Genomic DNA, 19,896 nt, shown 5'->3' with positions numbered 1-19,896 from the left:
AGGTTTAAGCATAAAAACAGTAACTATAACTAAAAAAAATTCAAAGTTTTTTTTTTTCATTTTTTACGGTAATCAAATAATAATATTCATGTACCATACAAGTTTACCAGGAGTACATAACCAGTCGCTAAGCACGTGGTGACGGGTGACCCTGTATAGACAAGGAGGCGTGCGACATCGGTCACTAAGTAGAGTCGAGAGAGCTCCGGCTAGCGCAGGCCGCATGTTTTCACCGGCGATAGCGCTCCAATTTGAAAGCGATATGCCTTTCACCTTCAGAGCGCGGATGCGGTGCGTTATTGCTAGCACATTTGCTTTTTTAATAAATCCGGATGGATATAAAAGGGAAATCAAATATATCTATTACTTACTATGGTTACAAGATATGAATGGTCTTTGCCAGGATGCAAACGTGGATTTGATTTTTGGTAATTTAAAGATTGACTGTAGCACGAACTATATATATATATATCGTTAAATAAAACAAAAAAAAGTATTCTGAATTTCTGAGTAAAAAACCGTAATCTGTCTATACCTTTGAGTCATGAGCTTAAGAGCTTCTTTATATTAAACTAGCTTTTACCTGCGACTCCGTCCGCGCGGAATAAAAAATAGAAAACGGGGTAAAAATTATCCTATGTCCGTTTCCTGGTTCTAAGCTACCTGCCCACCAATTTTCAGTCAAATCGATTCAGCCGTTCTTGAGTTATAAATAGTGTAACTAACACGACTTTCTTTTATATATATAGATAATACTTTCACAGGATAAACTAGGTAAAAGTGATTGACTATAGGTACATACAAGCATTAATGTGTTTCATAGAAAGGTGTTACAGTAAATACAATCTATAAGCAAAATAAAAAGGCAACTTAGTAACAAGGTTACGACTCGTTCGAGAAAATTGATTTCATCATAACAGCCAGTCCTATATAAACAAACATATATTTAGTATGACATATAGTTAGAAAACATTCGTATTTTTGCACATACTCGTATAAACAATTAGTTCATAATATGCCCGTTTATAAATTGCTGTTGTTATTGAACAAAATGTAAAAATTTAAAAATTAACCCATTTCTAGTTTCTAGTGTTGACAGATTAGATCGTTAAAGACATCTCGTGACTATGAAAAATAATCAAACTAATTGTTTAGTATGGATTCATCTACAATTCTATTTTTTGTCGCATTATAAGTTTTACAAGATACTCCTGCTATTTAATCTCTACGGGTTTTTTTATTAATAAGAGAGATGTATACTTGGAAAATGAAAAAAAATATGTCGAATAATCAAAACATTAATTATAGTGAATATCATTCGAGCAAAACGCTTGCAGTGATAAGAAAGCAATAAAAAACTAACAATGTTTTCAAAATAATTGACTAGCGAACGCACGCGCGCAAAATGATTATGAAGAATATATACCTTAACATAGTTAATATCAAATGCTACCTACGACTTTATATTCATGTTTTTATAATTTTCAGCACAAAACAGTATTAGGAAATAAATCATTATATTTAATAACTTTTACAAATTTGAACCAAAAAAACATTATCAGTGATTGCAAGATAACGCTTCGATAGAGATCCAAAGTAGACAAATGCTTTTTATAGTTAAAATAAACAAATGAATAAAATTTTAGTGATGGCTGATGATTTTCCGAATTACGAAATGGTTAATTTTAGGAGCGTTCAAACAATCACAATAGATGTAGTCATACAATGAGTTACGTCATAACCAGTAAGCCTTAGCCCAGTTCGAGGCAATACGTATTCAATATTACAATTAGCCTCAAATATTTGTAAATTCATTTTTATTTGCATAAAGCTAACTTTACGAATATATCCAGCGTAGGAATTAAGATAACAATGGCATTGAGATTAGAAATCATTACTTTCCATAGCGTAGTGTGTTAAATTCCGATTGCGTAAGCTGCAACACATTCACGTAAAGTGCGATAAGGACGTTCATTACGCCGCGCCCGAGTGAGCACTGCGGAGTGACGACTAACCATGTTCTAATATAAACACATTTAAAAATAACAATGGTATTAGATGAACATTAAAAATAATTTACACATAATATATTCTTTCTAAAATGTAATCAAATCAATCTCTCTAGATGAAATTGGACCTTCATTTAATATTGGATGTTAAAAATGAAATATCAGGGTGTTTCTTTCATAACGTCAAAGTAATAAAGTAATTTTATTTCACACTAATTTTATAAACAATTTTAAAATTTTTAACCATGCTGTTATCATTAAAAGAAACTTATCATATTTTTTATTTATTTATTAATCTGCTACTTTAATAAGAAAAAATTCTAAATATTCATAATCATAACATTATAAGTGGCGTCAAAAACTAAAAGCATCAATAAATTTCATAAAATATTGTTTCTTCTCTGACCTCATTGACACAAAATGTTCCGTAATACTTTAAAAATATTGGATGCATCAACAGAGTACCTTCATTTATCACCTCCGTTATTCAGGTTCAAGAATCCACAAATACCACAATACTCGTATCCGGCGTCCGCCAATACAAAATGTCAGCTACGTCGTTAAACTATAACAGTACCCGCCAATCAATCAACACTCACTTATGGATGTGGTAATTTGTCAAACGATTCGAAAGCAATTCGTCAACTACTCCCTCATGTTAGAATATCGCTTAAAAACTAAAAATGTAATACATCTGCAACGATTGGGGTTTTTGCTTAAATTGTTCTCTATCTTCTATATTGTCAATTTCTTTAGTTTTTGTTTTGTCTGTGGTGTTTCCACTGCCGAAGACAGGTACAAAAACATAATGTTTTTTAACTGTGGAAACCCTCAGTAAACTTTAAACTCATTTTACATTTGTAAAATTAAGCTTACCATATCCAAAATTTGCATCTCTCGATGTTCATCCACGTTCGTCATCCTTCCATGAACGACGCGTTGGCATCGTGCTTTAAAATAATCGTAAATTTATTTCAAGTGGTCGAAGTGCGACTGCCGGCGCATCCGCGAACGCTCAATGCCAATCATTAGCTGGCCCGAGTATTAAAATAATAACATAGAAACCGATCATGCATTCAACTGCGCATCTTGTTTTGCGATACACGTCGCTATTTCTAACTCAATTTTATGTTTATATCCACTTATTGCATGATTGGGGAACGAATATGAAATATTCTACCGGACAAGAAGCGATTCGATTGAATAATCATCTTGAATATAAACATCGCAGTCTCAGAGACACAAACTTGGTCAAACTGTAAGCAACGCATCTGCAATTGCAGATGTCCATGGGCAGGGGTCGCTTCGCTATTTCGGCAAATGCAGATGGCAGCTTGCTCGTTTGTCACCTATACCCATAATATAAAAATGATCGTTACTTTCTAAAATAACAAGAAAAGTAACGTATGTTTTTTTGAAAATTTTCATTAATATAAAAATATGCACAAACATTTATTAATAACTAACAATGCAGAAGTCATAACAGAACAATAAAACATTTTATGGCAATCGCTAATAACGTTTGAAATATTCTTTGCAAAGCAATAGATAAAACTAGGTAAGATGTATGTAATTGTGTATGTACATACACACGGCAAGGAAAACGAACTTTGCTGCAAGTATTTGTTACCGAGTATGTAAACTTTGGACCTGGGAGTATCTCATCAACTACTACAACCAGATACATAATCACTTCAAATACATTATTTAATGTTTACAACCAAGCTAAAGAGAATAGCCTGAATAAATGGTACTTTATGAAATAAGCTAGAAATTAGCATTTCTATATATTTTATCCAACTGTCAGTGAGGTGTCATGAGATTCGACTTCTTCCCCGGAGTGTCATCCGCGTAAAACATATACAGTGGACGAATTAATGAAATTCTAAATAAATGAAAAACGAGTTCATATCACACTCACAATAACTTTTTTTACAGAATCATTTTTTTACACGTTTTTGAGCATATTCTAAAATAAGAACGTGTTACACAGTTAACATTTTATTTGGTTTACAATAAAAATAGATATATATCCATAAATTTGTTTTAAAATACAACCAATAGATTTCATCCATTGGGGCCTCATTCGTATTTTGAATTTTTTAAATTAGGTTATAGCAATTTATCGATCTTTTAGTTTTGTAACCAACTGACCCAAAAAGCTAACGATTTCCCGGCACTTTTTAATTTCCCCAGATTTTTATATCTACATGTAATGTTGTCTGTTACATTTGTAGCATCTGTTGTTACGATAATTTGATGATCATTAATCATATAGTTAAATGAAATTTTCGGTTTTCTAATTACATATTCCTCATTGATAACAGTTTCCTAAGTCCACAGTTGTGTATCGACACGTATCCCGATCGCGGAGGCAGACGCTGCGTCACGGCAGCGCCCGCCGCCACCGCGCACGCCGAGCGGCAAACTCAGTTATTTTCCACATCACGGACGATATCGATGCCATTGCTTTTAGATACCTCTTAAGTCAATGCGACGATTCTTACTAATAACCAAGAACTAAGAGTTAGCGTAGACAATTTAATCAAACAGCGCAAGCAATTTTTACCCACAAAGGTGACAGTTTTACAGCCATTTTATAGATAAAAATAAGTCAATAAATAGAATGTTGATAGCGTGGTATACAAAGAAGAGTTTGTAATTCATTTAATTAAAATATAGTTATTTATATAACTATTCAAGTAATAATAAGAGACAAATTTATAACAATGTTTACCAAGAATTGTTTTTTTAAAAAAGACTGAAACCGCGTCGAGACGTTTCACTTCAAGTCAACGACCTCGTTGATAACTTTTTTAAATTTGGGATGGAATAACAAAACAAGTTTATTGTGTGACCTGCGCGCTGTAGGCGGCAGACGGAGGGCGGCGGGCGGCGGGTGGCGGGCACAGGACGACGGCGCGGGCCCTATCGCGGCCTTGCTCGACTTAATGCTAACATCGATAACGCACCTGATGATAAAACCAACCACCTTATTATGCTTCGTACTTTTTAATTTGAATAAACTACCTGTTCATTTGCTTCTCTTTATGCGATTTACTTACAATAGTTTGGATATGTTTGGTTTTTGATTACCATGATTTTTTGTTAAGTTAGAAAATCTAAATGATCTTAACAGATAGATAATTAAATGTATAAATTATTAAAACATATTGGTTGTAATTAAATAAAATATAAACAACATATAGGCCATTAAAATTTATTATAGAATTTAAATTGAAACGGGCGCAAGATGAACGACGCGCACGGGCAGGCGGAGGCGCGGGCGCGTGGCGCGAAGACAGCCGGACACTCTGCACGCCAATTAACGCGGCGCGTTCACACGGCCGCCCGCCCGGCGATACCCTGCCCGCGCCGCCGCCGCGCTGAACACGTGGCGGGAGTAACGCAAACGCGCGCGTCGCCCGCTTCACCATCTATCGACTCGCGATCGACCGATTTGAAAATAGAGAAACTCAAACATTCGCTCGATTATCGGGATCGCTGTCGATGGACGGTCAGTCGCCGCACTCGCCGCACTCTCCGCGTCTCGCCTCGCCTCGCCTCGCACTATTTATATCGAAAAGAGAGAACTGCGTTTCGACACGCTACGTATGTATGTATCTTTATTTTATTACCATTTGTAGCCGGTTTTAACCTGCAACGATTAGTAAGCTCGGTTTATTTTATTGTGGCTTATGATGCGCCCGAGCGAGGAATTCGAACGTCGGTGCACCTACACACATAAATCACTGAGCGCGACGCCGAACGAGCTTTACAAGGCGGCTTCAGAGCAGACCTACTTGAACATATCAAACACGATCCATGTGACGAAGTGAACATATTTTTTAAAGCGTCGCTTAATGGAATTAGACATGCCTTATCGAGTTTTTGTATGTAAGCTTATGTAATGTTTTACTTACGGTTATTAAGTAAGGTGTTATAAAAAATGTAATATGTATGAATTAAATACTTTTCTATATTTAAAGTTTAATATGAATGAAAAGTTAAAATTAAATCATAGATAATAAAACAAATTATTCAATGTGTCCATTCTAGTCAATGTGTTAATATTAAGTGATTATTTTCATTACAATAACTACGGCTTAGTGACCGCTAAAATACTCAAAGTAATGCAAGAAAAATGCAAATCAGCACTTAATTTTTAATGAAGACACAGAACGAGATCACTGCTTTTTTAATCACTTGTAACTTGCGATGAAACTTCTGTAATTAAAGCTTTTAAAACCAGACAAAAGTATTTTTACAATCGCAAAAATTATAGTAGTTGAGAAAATAATCATATTACTAACAGTGAAATACTAGAATAGTTAAATAAAAACATTTAATAACTTAAGCTTAATTTTAAAATAACAAACACCTGACCGACAAAGGCTCTAACTATTTATAGAGGCTGAATTTTAAAACAACTATTTTGATGACTTAAAAAAAACTTCGATAAAATGATTTAGCAATGGAAAAAAATTTGCAGTGTGTGAGATTCGAACTGGTTTTGCACAAATTTAGAATTTTGTTTTTTACGTCCACTAGATGTGTTTTTTGCCGATCATACCCTTTGCCTTGGAACAAGACGAATCAAATGACACTCGTCAAAATTACATAAATACAAAAATAACCTTACATACGCGCGAAAAATATTACCCTTTTGTCAGTAGGGTAAAAATTAGGATGAATTCTATTGGGTGCCATACTTCTGACTACACGCACTAATGTATACCACTTAAGAACCTTGAGTTCTTAAAAAACATAAAAACCAGTTGTTTTGGGGGCCTTTAAATCCAGATATATTTTTAAAATCATGTCGTGGGAGCATCATCGGGTCGTTTGACGGCGGCCGACTCCGAGACTAAAGCAAGACAAATTTTTTATTACTACCTGCTCCTCTTATTCAACACTCAAAGGTTTATAGACCCGCGTGATTCATCAAAGAAACCGCTTAATACATATCAAGTAAATAAAGCAAACAGTGATGTGAATTATTTTTGCAAAAAAAACATAGATTGTTAGAAGAATATTTTAATTTTTGTTCTCATGCGCCGATTTCTGCGTTCTTTTTAAAAGCATTTCATATTAAGTCTACACTAAGAAGCTTCCTTAGTGACCACTTAATGATTCTGAGTGCGGCAGTATGTCACTCTTTTGTATTAATAAATGTATATCAAAAGATGCAACTGTGTATTCGTAACAGGGTTCGCTGTTGAAGCATCGAATTAATCAAATCGGTCGCCGGTTGGACGGTCGCATTCCTCGGGTCCGATCTGTACTGGACCTGTACCTGCCTCGCCTGTGTGGTCCGTCGCCTCGCTTCGCCTCACCTTCATTCAATAGAAACCTCTAGCTTTATCACTTAGTAAAGTATATGGTCGTCAAGAGTTGTCAATTTATTGAGAAATCTGTAACTTATCTCCATTTCAGATTAATGGAAAATTTCCTATACGAATGTTGGATTACGCTGTTTAGTATACTAAGTATTTTCCTGTTGAATTTTTTAATAATTTTATATAAGTTGTGGCTATTATACCAAATATAGCTTTGTTTTTCTTTGTGTTAAAGCTTATTTTAAATTATGAAATCCTCTTCAATATCGCATTGTTATGAACTTATGCAAAATACTAACGATTGAGTCCTCTCCTTTATAAAAAGGAGAAAGCAAACATAGGAAAACGTAATATGTCTCTTTAAATTAGTTGAATTCTATTACAACTGCTTTATAATTAGAATGTAAGTCAATAAATATAAATTTGATCAAATATTTGTCTAAATAATCTGGATCGAGACAAACGATAGCGTAAACAAGTATGCCGCTGGCTAAATTTAGTGGCAACTTGGTTTAAAATGCCGCGCACGAGGCAGGATGTTGATAAGATATTTGCATAGAGCTATGAATTGTGGCGCAAACGACGACTATTCGTTATAGCTCTACCGCACAATCAAACTAATCAAACAAAAATTTATACAATTCCCATTTATTTTCTAAAAAAACATTTATACTAAAAAATTGTAGTACTTACGTTTTATATTAACTAATCTACAACGGCAACTTTTAAAGCAAATAATAAGTCCACATACACACGGGCGCTTCAAGTAGAACAAATGCATTTCAATGTATCAATCCATAGGACAGCGCTTTTAAAACGCGACGCTTTTTTATCGCGTAGTGTTGTACTTTGAGCGGTGGACGAACGAAATAAAAGTGATTTTAAATCGTTCGTCGCTCGAGAGCTAACAACACCAACGCAGTTTTAAAGCGTCATTAAAAAAGCGCCCGTGCAAATGAGGGTTAATCGTAAATTGTTTAGACTTACATTTACACTATAATGCACATTGAACAAGAAATCACTTTAAGCTCACAAATATTACTAAATAAAAGAAAAGTAATAAACCCAATGAACATCATCTTCAAACAACTCGAAAACAGAAAGTTAATTTCGAGTTCTTTTGAGAGTCAATTTGTTTTAACACGTCAACGAAGAGCGTGGTATCGGATTTATCTTGAAATCTATTCAAAGGCATAATGATTGACACTACAGTATGGCTATGGTCCACTTTCCACGAAAACATTAGCTGGCACGCGTTTTATATGTTACGAGATTTGCGATCATCGTTCGATATTTTTAGTTAAACATTACAAAGTTGGTATTTCGGTTAATATTTTAAATAAGCTACGAAATTTTTTAACCTGATTAAAAATATTAATACCAATCTGGAATCCTCTTTAAAAAGTACCAAGTGGGACATTAGTGCTAAGAACTACTTCTATCTTATAATAGAATCCATCTTGTAATGACCCAACAAAGCAAATGTCAAATGAAAACTGTAGGTGTGGCTTATTAAAACAGTGAAACGATCATTTTGTGTGACAGAATCGATTACTGCTAATCGATATTTACACAAACTATAATCGATTATCTTAAATCATTGTAAATCGATACTGGTCAAAGAAGACAGATTAGCAATACATGTGTCTCAGTTATAAGATGAATGTTGCCACTAGTCACATAATTGCATGCCCTTTACTAAGATAACAATGCATTTAGATTTGCAATTATAATATACGTTAACGAGTAAACATGGAATTGTTTCTTTCATGCCAATAATTAAATTCATAGATGCTTAACTATGACAGTATCGCTTTGCATAAGAATTTACTTTTTATATTTTTCTGTCAATTGTAAGTGATATAAAATATTTTTATTAACAAAATAATTTTATAATTTCAGATAAAAGAACCCGACGTTGAACAATTAACAAAATATGGTGAATTTTGCCATGATCGATGGAAAATACCACTACTAAAGAAAAGCAAGCGATATATTCACGCAAAAATGGATTTAACAATGTCCAAATAAGATAAAAGCCTTGATGTCTGGAACACAGCAGGCGTGACCAAGATGTTCAACAAATATGATATCATTGCGCCGTCAGACGATTACGTACAAATCGCTGCCCGTACCACGGCACTTAATACTGCCACTAAATAGTCGTACGTAACATCCATTACGTGCTCAATAAGGAGTTAAACATATTGTATCTTTACAAGGCAAGCATTATCAAGGTACTTATCTAATTTACACTTATTATGAAGCCTTAGCAATATGATATGAAGTATTCGCGGAGTAGCGATAATTGTTATATAAATATTTACTATTTATAGCCCCGCTGTAGTTCATTCTGTCCATCGTGGAACATTTTTCCGATGTGAAATACGTAAAACTACGCCGTGTAAAATAATCTATAACAATTTTTAATCGTTTATTACAATTTATCTCAGAAGGAAGAAAGACTGAAATTTAGAATGTTACTGGTTACCAAGTGAGCCGAAGAATAGGTTCTTTTAGAAACTAGATACATGCCAAAGTAGAATAATAAGGTCCCTACAGATGACCATTAAGTATAATTATTCAGGTAACACAAAACAATTGAACCATGAGAACAAATTTAACATATAAGCTAAGCGCCATCACGGTTTTTTTTTTGTTGTTAACTCAAAATTGCTTTGTTAGTAAATAATTCTGAAAATATTTAATATTAAATCGGTAACTCAAGTAAACAATTTTTAATAATGCCATTAAAGTTTTGCGATAACATCACAAAAAACCAAAACAGGAAAATTATAAAAATTTGCTTGTTCTGATAACACATAACATTTATTGTACTGAGTAATCACAATCGTAATTAATAACATTATGTGAATATATTACAACAGTAAAAAAAATTCTCCAACAAAAAAAAAATAGTCTTTCGTCTTGGCGTCACTTAGCTGAAGTGACATAGAAAGATTAATAACCATAAGTTTCTGAGACCACAACATCCGTTTTGTTATCTCTGTTTTGTCAAAGAACAAATACAAACAAAAAATAAAGACAAGGTTGTTTTCTACATTTTGGTCTCAGAAACCAGCTGTAAGTGTATATTATAGGTGTTGTTAATGTTAGTTAAAGTAGTAAAATGTAAAATAAACACATTTTTATTTTAATCACGGTATTTTGTTACCAAAATGAAGTACATGATTGTTATTGATATATCGAAAAGCAATAAAATAAAAATTCACATTCAGTTATTGGAATAGACCATAAATGGTCACGTGCATGCAAGATTTATTATCTAGCATCTGGTGTTACTAAAAATAGTTATACGCTTATAAAGTCGTGTTACAACACCGTATAATTAAGATCTCAGATCAGTTATTATGTAGTACAAACATATACTTATATACTTTCAATATTTACCATATGAAAATGTTTTATGAGATTCTTGTTTCTTCAACAAAATAATCTGTTATATAAAATATACTACAATTTACTTCATGTCTTTTATTATTACAATCCATATCATAAATCCAATTCTGTTTCTCAAATCGATGAATACCTAAAAAAACAAACATACGCGAGTTTCGATATTGCTTAAAAACATATTAAGACTAATTTAAAAAAGAAAGCAACTATTGATTTTCAATCCTATAAAAACTAACACCTGGTAAAGATCAATATTAATAAAACGAAGATGTACAACTTCGGAATCGAATAACCAACCGCCGGATGTTATATAACACCTAATTATCCTGCCATCTTGTATAAAATCCGTTGGTATTGCTTCGACGAAGTATATTCTTATCACTTATTGTTACTCCGGTAGTTTCCTATAACATGTCTCGGCACGTGAAGATCAACATCACGTTGGCCTGCATGCAGCTACAATATAGTACCTCTTTTACTTAGATCAATGTTAACAATTCTCATTTAAGAAGTACAAAAACTGCAAGTGAAATAATAATATCGTGATATATTAAATGTGAGCTAAATGGTTTTTAATAAAATTAAATAATGAACTTTTATGATTGTGCGAATACTAAACAATGAAAATGTATTAATTTAAATGATTTTATGGCATTACTTAATTTTTAAGGTACAGTAACTCGAAAGGAAAAACGGAACCCTTATACTTATACGGATCACTTTGTTGTCTGTCTGTCAGGACCTTTTTTATTTTAAAATAATAATAATTGATAATATGGTTATTGTTCAATGGCGACCTGTCTTATTTCTGATCTTACACATGTTTGTATATATTATAATGTCATGGAAATTATTTTTTTATCGTGATTTCTTATATTTGTTGTAACACGTAACATTGCTTAACTTGTAACCGGGCACTTGAAGATACGTAATTGATAATAGTATGTCGCAGGATCGTTGCAAAATTCGTATTTTGAAATGCAGCCATTGCGAAACGTGCACCACAATGCCATAACGATCCACGTTACGTAAACATTATACAATGTCAACGCGTGAATATTTTGCGAACTGCGAATGGACTTTCATGTTTTTCTGTTTTATTAGATTAATATTTAATCTTACTCATTTTATAAATGCGAAAGTTTAGATGGAATGTATCTCCGGAACGGTTCAACGGATCTTGATGAAATTTGGCACAGATATAGAACATAATCTGGAAGAACACATAGGCTATTAATTAAGTTTTTAATATTTTATAATTACATGATGTTTTTAAAACATTATTTCGCGTTATAATCTAAACATATTTTAAACCTGCATTTTAACTATATTATACCAGAAAAGATAATTGTAATTTGCATTATAAATAAAAAATAAATACAACTTGAGTAACATTGGTTTGATAATATTTATTTGTTTCGCATTTACACATCTCTTCTAAATTTATTGAACGCTAAAATCACCTGACGCTATAACCTTAAACTAAAGTCATTGACCTCAAAAGTTTTTTTTAATGATCTTTGATTCGGTAATTACGTTGATAAAAAAAACAAATATGTTTTTACGTACGGAATGCAACGACTAATTGACGGAATCAAGAGTGACAGACGAACAATGATTAGATTACATTGAAAGAGATTTGTGTTTAAATACAATTGTTGCTTTGTGCAGTAAGGAGAGATTGAAAAGTAGCTAAGGTATATAGTAAACAAACATACATACAATATGCTACATTTTACAGTGAAAAAATGCAGGCCATTCGTTAATACCATAGAAAGATAAATTGAAGCTGCAATTATTTCGTACGTTTTTTTATTTATTTTGTGAAGATGTCAACTTTAAACCGAAAAGTCGAAGGTTCTCCCCGTGAGGTCACCTACATACTTCGTCTCGCGATTGCCGGTCATGGCCACTGAGACCTCATATCCGTTGCACAGAGCGCAAGTTAAACACAAAAAGCGATTATGTATTTTCTTAAATTAACGAAGTTTAGATCGTTAAAATTATTTTTAACTGCCAAAAGCAGATTGTTGATTACGTACCACTCCTGAAAGAAACTGAACTAACTAAATCCCTTTATTTCTATCTTCATATATATTTCACAGTTAATTGGATCTGGCGATGTAACATGTAATAGTACCACATAGGTATATTACGAAAAAAAAAATTAAAACTATTTTATTTAGCAGCATAACGCATATTTTATTTTGTTATCGCTAATTCTTTTGTATTACACCACCCATAAGTACTGAGGAGCGGATCTGTAAACAACTATTGAAGTCACACGTAAACCACACAACGTCAGCGTAATCGCATCGCTGGCTCATACGTTTTGTGAGAAAAAGAATAACTACTTGTTAATCCGTTTAAAGATCCGCTCAACAAATGATATCACATCATGTTTGATATGAGTAATAAATTGCTTATATAGAATTCTCAATTACTGATGGGGAAAAAATAATATCCCGACTCTTCTGTTAATATAGCTCATAAGATCATTCATGTCCCCACCGAAGGGCTCACAGCCTACTCAAGTTAAGGTGACTAGGTCTTAGTAAACGTCTACATCGGTTAATGTACATATATTGAATTTGAAAAAAAGCGTAAATCAAGCGTTTAACAACTGCGCAACTGACGCTCATGTTGTTAATATAAGTAACAAGAATAATTATTGTACCTTATAACACATAAATGTAACGTCATACTACGGAAAGTTTCAGTATGACTTGTGAGAGAGTACTATCTGGCGAGCTGAGGAAGTGGATAGAAAACGAACAATACTAATCATATTTGTCTGGATACCTCTTTTGTACAAAGTTAAAACAGCGTGTCAGATATATCAACTGCGATTGCTTCCAGTAACAATGCAACATAATAATTCAAATTAAAATTACGAAGACCTTAACATTTTTACAAACTGTAGAACAATAGTTGAACAAAACTGATACATTCTAATCGAGTAGCTGTACAATTATTGAAGATCTTGTGTCAAAGACCGATACGTTTAATTAGTAGGCGAAACCGCGCCATGGATGTGTAGGCGTGAAGAGCACGAAACCTATCCAGCGTATCTTGAGCTCAGTTGTAATGTCTGGCTAATAGTTTGTGATGTGGGTCGTGTTTGAACGAGGGTCAGGTCGGCTGGCTGCAGCGCGGCGTAGGTGTTGTCGGTGCGCGGTCACGGTCGCCGCGTATTGACCACTGTGTGCTCAAGACTTAGACTGTGTGAATTCACCACGTAACCATTTGACGTATCGTCGCTAAATTGATCACTTTGTTTTGTGATTATTCCGTGTTTTTTTTTCTTTTTTTGTTTCTGATTGTAGTGTAATACACAGATTAAAATCAGAGTTAGATTTTAATAGAAAACTACGGTTTACTTTTAATCATATTTGTCAATGGTTTCTGAAACCAAAATCCCCATATAAAATATATTAACTGTGTTTTGTCAAAGAAAATGAGAAAGGACGACAATATGTTTTATACAGAGATTTTGGTCTCAGAAACCAATTGTTAGTCATGTCCTATTAAAGTAAATATTTTGAAGCATATAATTGATAATTGTTTTAAACAGATAATATTAAAAGGTTTTGAGATTTTAGTAAAACCAGTCGGTAATGATGAAGCTTAATTGACCTCGCTGATAAGATTTCCGTGTAGATGGTCGACTAAATATCCAGTAGTTTTAAACAGATATAGTTGAACGACTATTAACAGGATGTGACCATGTTTATCGAGATCCAACATTTATTAAAAAAATAATTTTAATTTATTCAATGACATTTAAAACAAAATTTGCTTATTTTACAAGTTTTCATCTACATTAGTAATTGATTCTTATGATATTTTAAGTTGTTAGTTAGCTCGGTTCACTCAAGGAAGGTCTACAACACCAAGGACTTAGCCTTCTCCAATGCTCTCCACTTTCCGCATACAACTATTTCCCGCCATTTTAACACGATAATCTTTAAAAGTGAAGAAAATAATAAACATCTTTAAAACATAAACGACTGTATTTTTATTTAATTAAAAAAACTAACATTTCAAGAACAGTTATTGAACTCGGGTATCTAAAAATAAAAATTAAAACATAAAATAAATTCGTAATTTTTTTCACTCTTTTTTGTTGATAATTGTTAAGATTTCCCTGCAGTTAGATTACGCGAGTTAGAATCAAAGATCGATTATATAAAGAGAGTTGGCATTACACCAGTAATATTCATCGAGTTGTGTGTAAGATGGGAATAGAATCGATTCAATTGAAGAATGGCCCAATGCGCCGTAGGAACAAAGTGGACGGTTCCCACGCGCGCTCCCACACACTTGAGACTAATAATTGGTCATAGCGAACCTTTCTTTCTTCGGACAATTGTTTTTAAATTCTGAATAACAACTCTGTGCTTACAAAACCGTGGAATCTTTACTTTTATCATCAAATAACAATCCAGTGACATTATAGAGACGATCAGCTTAACAATGTCAAAGATTGGTGAACTTTTGTTTTGCTGAAGAAAGAATTTGACATATGTATTTTTTTTAGAATATTTACTACTAGTCATCTATTCATAGTGTCATTAGTGTATTTAAGATTGTTTGTGTGAATTCATTACGTAATATACAATTATTACATTCGAAGCCGTTATACTGGATACAACATCTATAATTTTTAATTATTTCGAAGAATTAGTAATTGCTACGAAGTTATAAAATCATGAAATGACATAAATCATATTTATTTCTTAGTAGCCGAAGGAGACGTCCTATGTCCTGTTGTTGCCCTTTGCCTCGATACTTAAAAGGGGGAATCATTACAAACCGAAAACCGAATCAAAGAAGAACCATATTGAAAATTCTTCTGCATTAAGTTTAATTGGTACCAATATCAAATTAAAAATATTTTTTTGCGGTAATCATTTGTCAAGGGTCGTACGTTAAGTTTTTCTTGTTGCCGTATGTCAATGCGCAGTGGACACGCGCACGCGGCATCATTGCAGCCAATCCGCAAGGTTGACGCGCACACGACCGCCTTGGCTAATAATTTACAAAGATCTTCACGCGTTAGAACGCTGTTTACCGCATATTTACTACTCAGTTATTTATTGCTACTAATCTTTGTTCTGTAAAAACGACATTTTGCTTTGTTCTTTGAGTTCTAATGTTTTACTGTTGGTCTTCTTTAAATTTCGATCTTGAGTATTAGGTTAGATAAATATTGGAAAATGTTCCTGTCATTTAAATCCAGGATGGGCAGCAACAGCATTTTAGTATAATGACCAAACATAGCTGCTTTGCTTTTTTGGGTGGGTCAAAAATTTTTGTTCCTTTTTTGGGTATGGAGGGGGGGAAGATCTTCGAAAGAGACCCTGCCTTATACCTAGAAGAAGGAGAAAGCAGGGTATCTTCTCCGCGGAATACAGGATTAAGAGGGGTTAGGCGTCCTAAGCCCAAGGTGGCCTAACTTCAAGCGCAATAGAAGAGGTTTCCGAGATCTCCGAGTAATTTTTATTTAATTTCATGGGAAACAATTTTCACAATTATTATACAAAAATTTGTATCATTATTTGGAACTAGACATACTTTGGTATTGATTTACATTATCAGTAAAAATACTTGTATTTTCTGGTATTTAATAAAAGCAATGAGTGTGAAGAATCACAAACATCGATATCATAATATAGATTCCATTTAGCGGTGTTCGTATTCATTACTATTATGACTGGCTGAACGCTTCAGATAATGATATGCAATATACAGATAAGGAACACGTACCTGTACACTACAGTGACATCCCTCTATGTAATTATGCGGAAAAAATCATTTCGCATGGCTCCATACTTTTTATAGAACATAAAATTCTTTAAGCTATGTATAAATTAATTAAACTTAACTACGGTTGCATTATATACGAGTATATATCTCTTTTTGTGATTAATACGTGATATCTGTTGCACGAATTGGCCGGCTCGCCCTCCGCTATACCACGACCACACAGAAGACAGGTGTAGTGGAAGAAATTCCGCATTTCGTCCGATGGGTTCGCGTGCCAAAAACCTAATTTTAGTCCTCTTTTCCTTTCCACTCTTTTGTTATAAGGAAAAAGATGGGAAGAGGGTGGACTTGACGGAGGAGGGGATGCATAGGAAGGCGAAATATTGTCTTTGTATGGGGAGCGGTTGCGTCGCTATTTCGTCGAATTCAGGAAACCGCTCACAGGTTTGCCACCATAAGATACCAAAAATATCTTGCAAGTAACAAAATGTTACTATACTTTACGTGTCCTTGAATTTTGTTTGCCCTAGGACCAAGGAGTTATAATTCGATGAACGAATTAACTAAAAGAAAGTATTGAATTGTAAGTATAAATTAATGGCTTTTACTTTACTTAATCGCCTATAGATGTAAAATCAGTTTCATTCAGTAATCAATTAATCTGCTGCTTGCTATATTATTTTGAAATCTTTTTAGGTAATAATGGGGCGAGACAGAAACAATCTTTGAGAAATTAGCAATTTGCAAAATTAATATTTTGATAAATAGATCCTTATCGCGAAGCAAAAACTAAGACATTTATTTGTATTGCACAATAATATATCACATAAAAGCAATGTCTTATAATATTAAGTAAATTAAGATGTTGTATAATTAATACATGTATTATTAAGAACATTAATTAAAGTCACAATTAATGTCACATAAATCCTTACAGTTTGATTTGAATACCGAAAAATTTGGAAATTATTTCTTTATCGATAAATAAATATTAACAGAATCGTTAACGTCGCGTCGGTGCATATTAGCATGTAAGATACAAATAAAATAGCGACAGGTTCATTCTATCAGCTAATTTAGACTTTATTCAACATAATTAATTAAAAAGGCATAAAACATTTAACACTATATTTATAGAATTCAACGACTTATTGACTTTTGACTTGATTACTTTTTTCTATACTAAGTGAAAAATATAAGAATTCTTAAAATGTTAAAGAGAACAAAAGTAACTTTGATTGTTAAGTTTCCTGTTTCCCAGTGATAAGGCATTCCTACACAGATTAAAGTACAAAATTGTAGCGTGTTAAGAAATAAGTAAATGTAATCAAACATAGGTACATTAAATAAGAACACAATTGTACCTTACAACTAAAAAGAATTCCAATGATATTGGAGCGTCCTGTAGAAATATATGGCTGAAACTAAGAAACCCTATGTCAATAACTATTCGCATGGTGTCATTAGCGCGTGACGTAGCACGATAGAAGGTCTGCACGTGCCCATTGCCCCTCCCCCTCACGCCGCACACCTCCCCTCTCACCACGCGATAACAATGCCACTTATCAAATAATCGATGCTTTGCAACGACGTCGCATAGACAATATTGTTTCAAATTGCTAATTTAGATCGTCACAAGCACTTTCGATTTCTTAAGCAACACGAGTCGAGTCAAAATCGTTGACAACATGAGAACAGTTTTGGCAGTTACTATGTCTCTTACAGGAGCCAAAAATTATAATGTTAGGGCAACACGGTGACTGCGGCTACGGCATTTCTCACAAATATTCTCTCAATATATAGTTAGACTCTTCACATACCTTTTGTAAATTGAATAGGTCGTTTTTAGTTTTTATCATCTTCTGTCGAAGAACCATTGTCAGAATTGTCAGTACATAGCCGCGGTGACCGTGTTGCCCTGAATATAGTAATTCTTTCTAATTGAAGTGATTAATAAGTCTCGAGATAACTGATTCTAAACAAAAGTAACATGAAGTTCCGATAACATTTCTTGTGTCCTTTAACCATTGTTATCATCATAGTCAGATTGAAGTCTGCACTTGTTTTCTCGTCCTTTTGCTCTTCCAAACTGATCCTTTTCTTCTAATCCTTTTCGAAATTCTGTAAGCAGTATTCTTCTACTCAATAATGGAAACAAAGGTTACTGTTAACTATTTCCTAAATATTTTTAATATGGCCACATAAATTAATTTTCCTACATTATTGAGAAAAACTAGAAGATAATACAAATATTACAATGAACCTATTATTCATAGTTTAGATCTCTTTTTCCGAGTGAAATTTACATATTCTGTAACTGTAATTTGTAGCTAATTTTGATACCGTTTAGTTCCACAATGTAAGATGTAATTATTCTTGTCTACACGTGTTCAAAGATCTTTATCTATAAAGTACAACTGTTTCTTACATATCATATAATGTTTTATGCATATTTACAAATTTTATAATAGTAATAACATTTAATTGTGGTTATGCAAAATATGACTAATGTTAACTTTCAATTAATGCCGAAATACGTCTGAATAGGATTATTATAGTAGACAGAATCTTGTCATAGTGTTATATTATTATTAATAAAGGGCATTAGAAATACAAATAATTAACATAGATCATTTGCACAATTATTAACAGTAAGTACAGTTCTGATTAAAACGATTTACGTCATCCATAAAATAGGTTCGTCGTACAATTTACATCGCGACAGCCTTGATACTAACTGGCACACATTATGACAGCCCGCCCGCCTCCCTGACCTATATTCCTATTTTTTCAATTTAAGTATGGCAACCGATACAATATACGTTTTACATAAATTAGACATATTTTTCGAGATCGTCTTAACTATTATATAAAGAGAATCTTGATTATCATTGTCATTATTTGCTGAGTGTTACCAGGTTTCTCTAACTATGTGCGGTTTTTGGCTTTCCTCTACCAACCACTCCCAGTTTTCACGATTTCTTGTCTCTCGAATTTGAACTTAGGCCAGGTAAATTAAAAATGCCTTCTTATTTTCGCTGTAGCAATCATGTTCCATTATCATTACTGATATTTTGGAATTGTTTTGAACGTTATTAAATGTGATAAAAATTAACTTAGTTAATATTCTTACAACAATGTTGATGTGACTTTAAAATTCATATGACACATTCACATTTACCTTTAATGTCATAATTTTTACACAACATATTTTAAAATACGTTCACATAGCAGTAGCCGGCAATAAATATGAAATTAGAAATATTTCATAACTAGTATTAGTAATCGTTCAATTATTCAATTGATTATAATATCCATCTCATAAAGGGCTATAGTTACGAAACGCGCCAAGTAAATAAATT

Source organism: Papilio machaon, chromosome 8, assembly GCF_912999745.1.
Source record: "Papilio machaon chromosome 8, ilPapMach1.1, whole genome shotgun sequence".
Taxonomy (NCBI): Eukaryota; Metazoa; Arthropoda; class Insecta; order Lepidoptera; family Papilionidae; genus Papilio; species Papilio machaon.
This window is presented reverse-complemented; position numbering follows the sequence as displayed.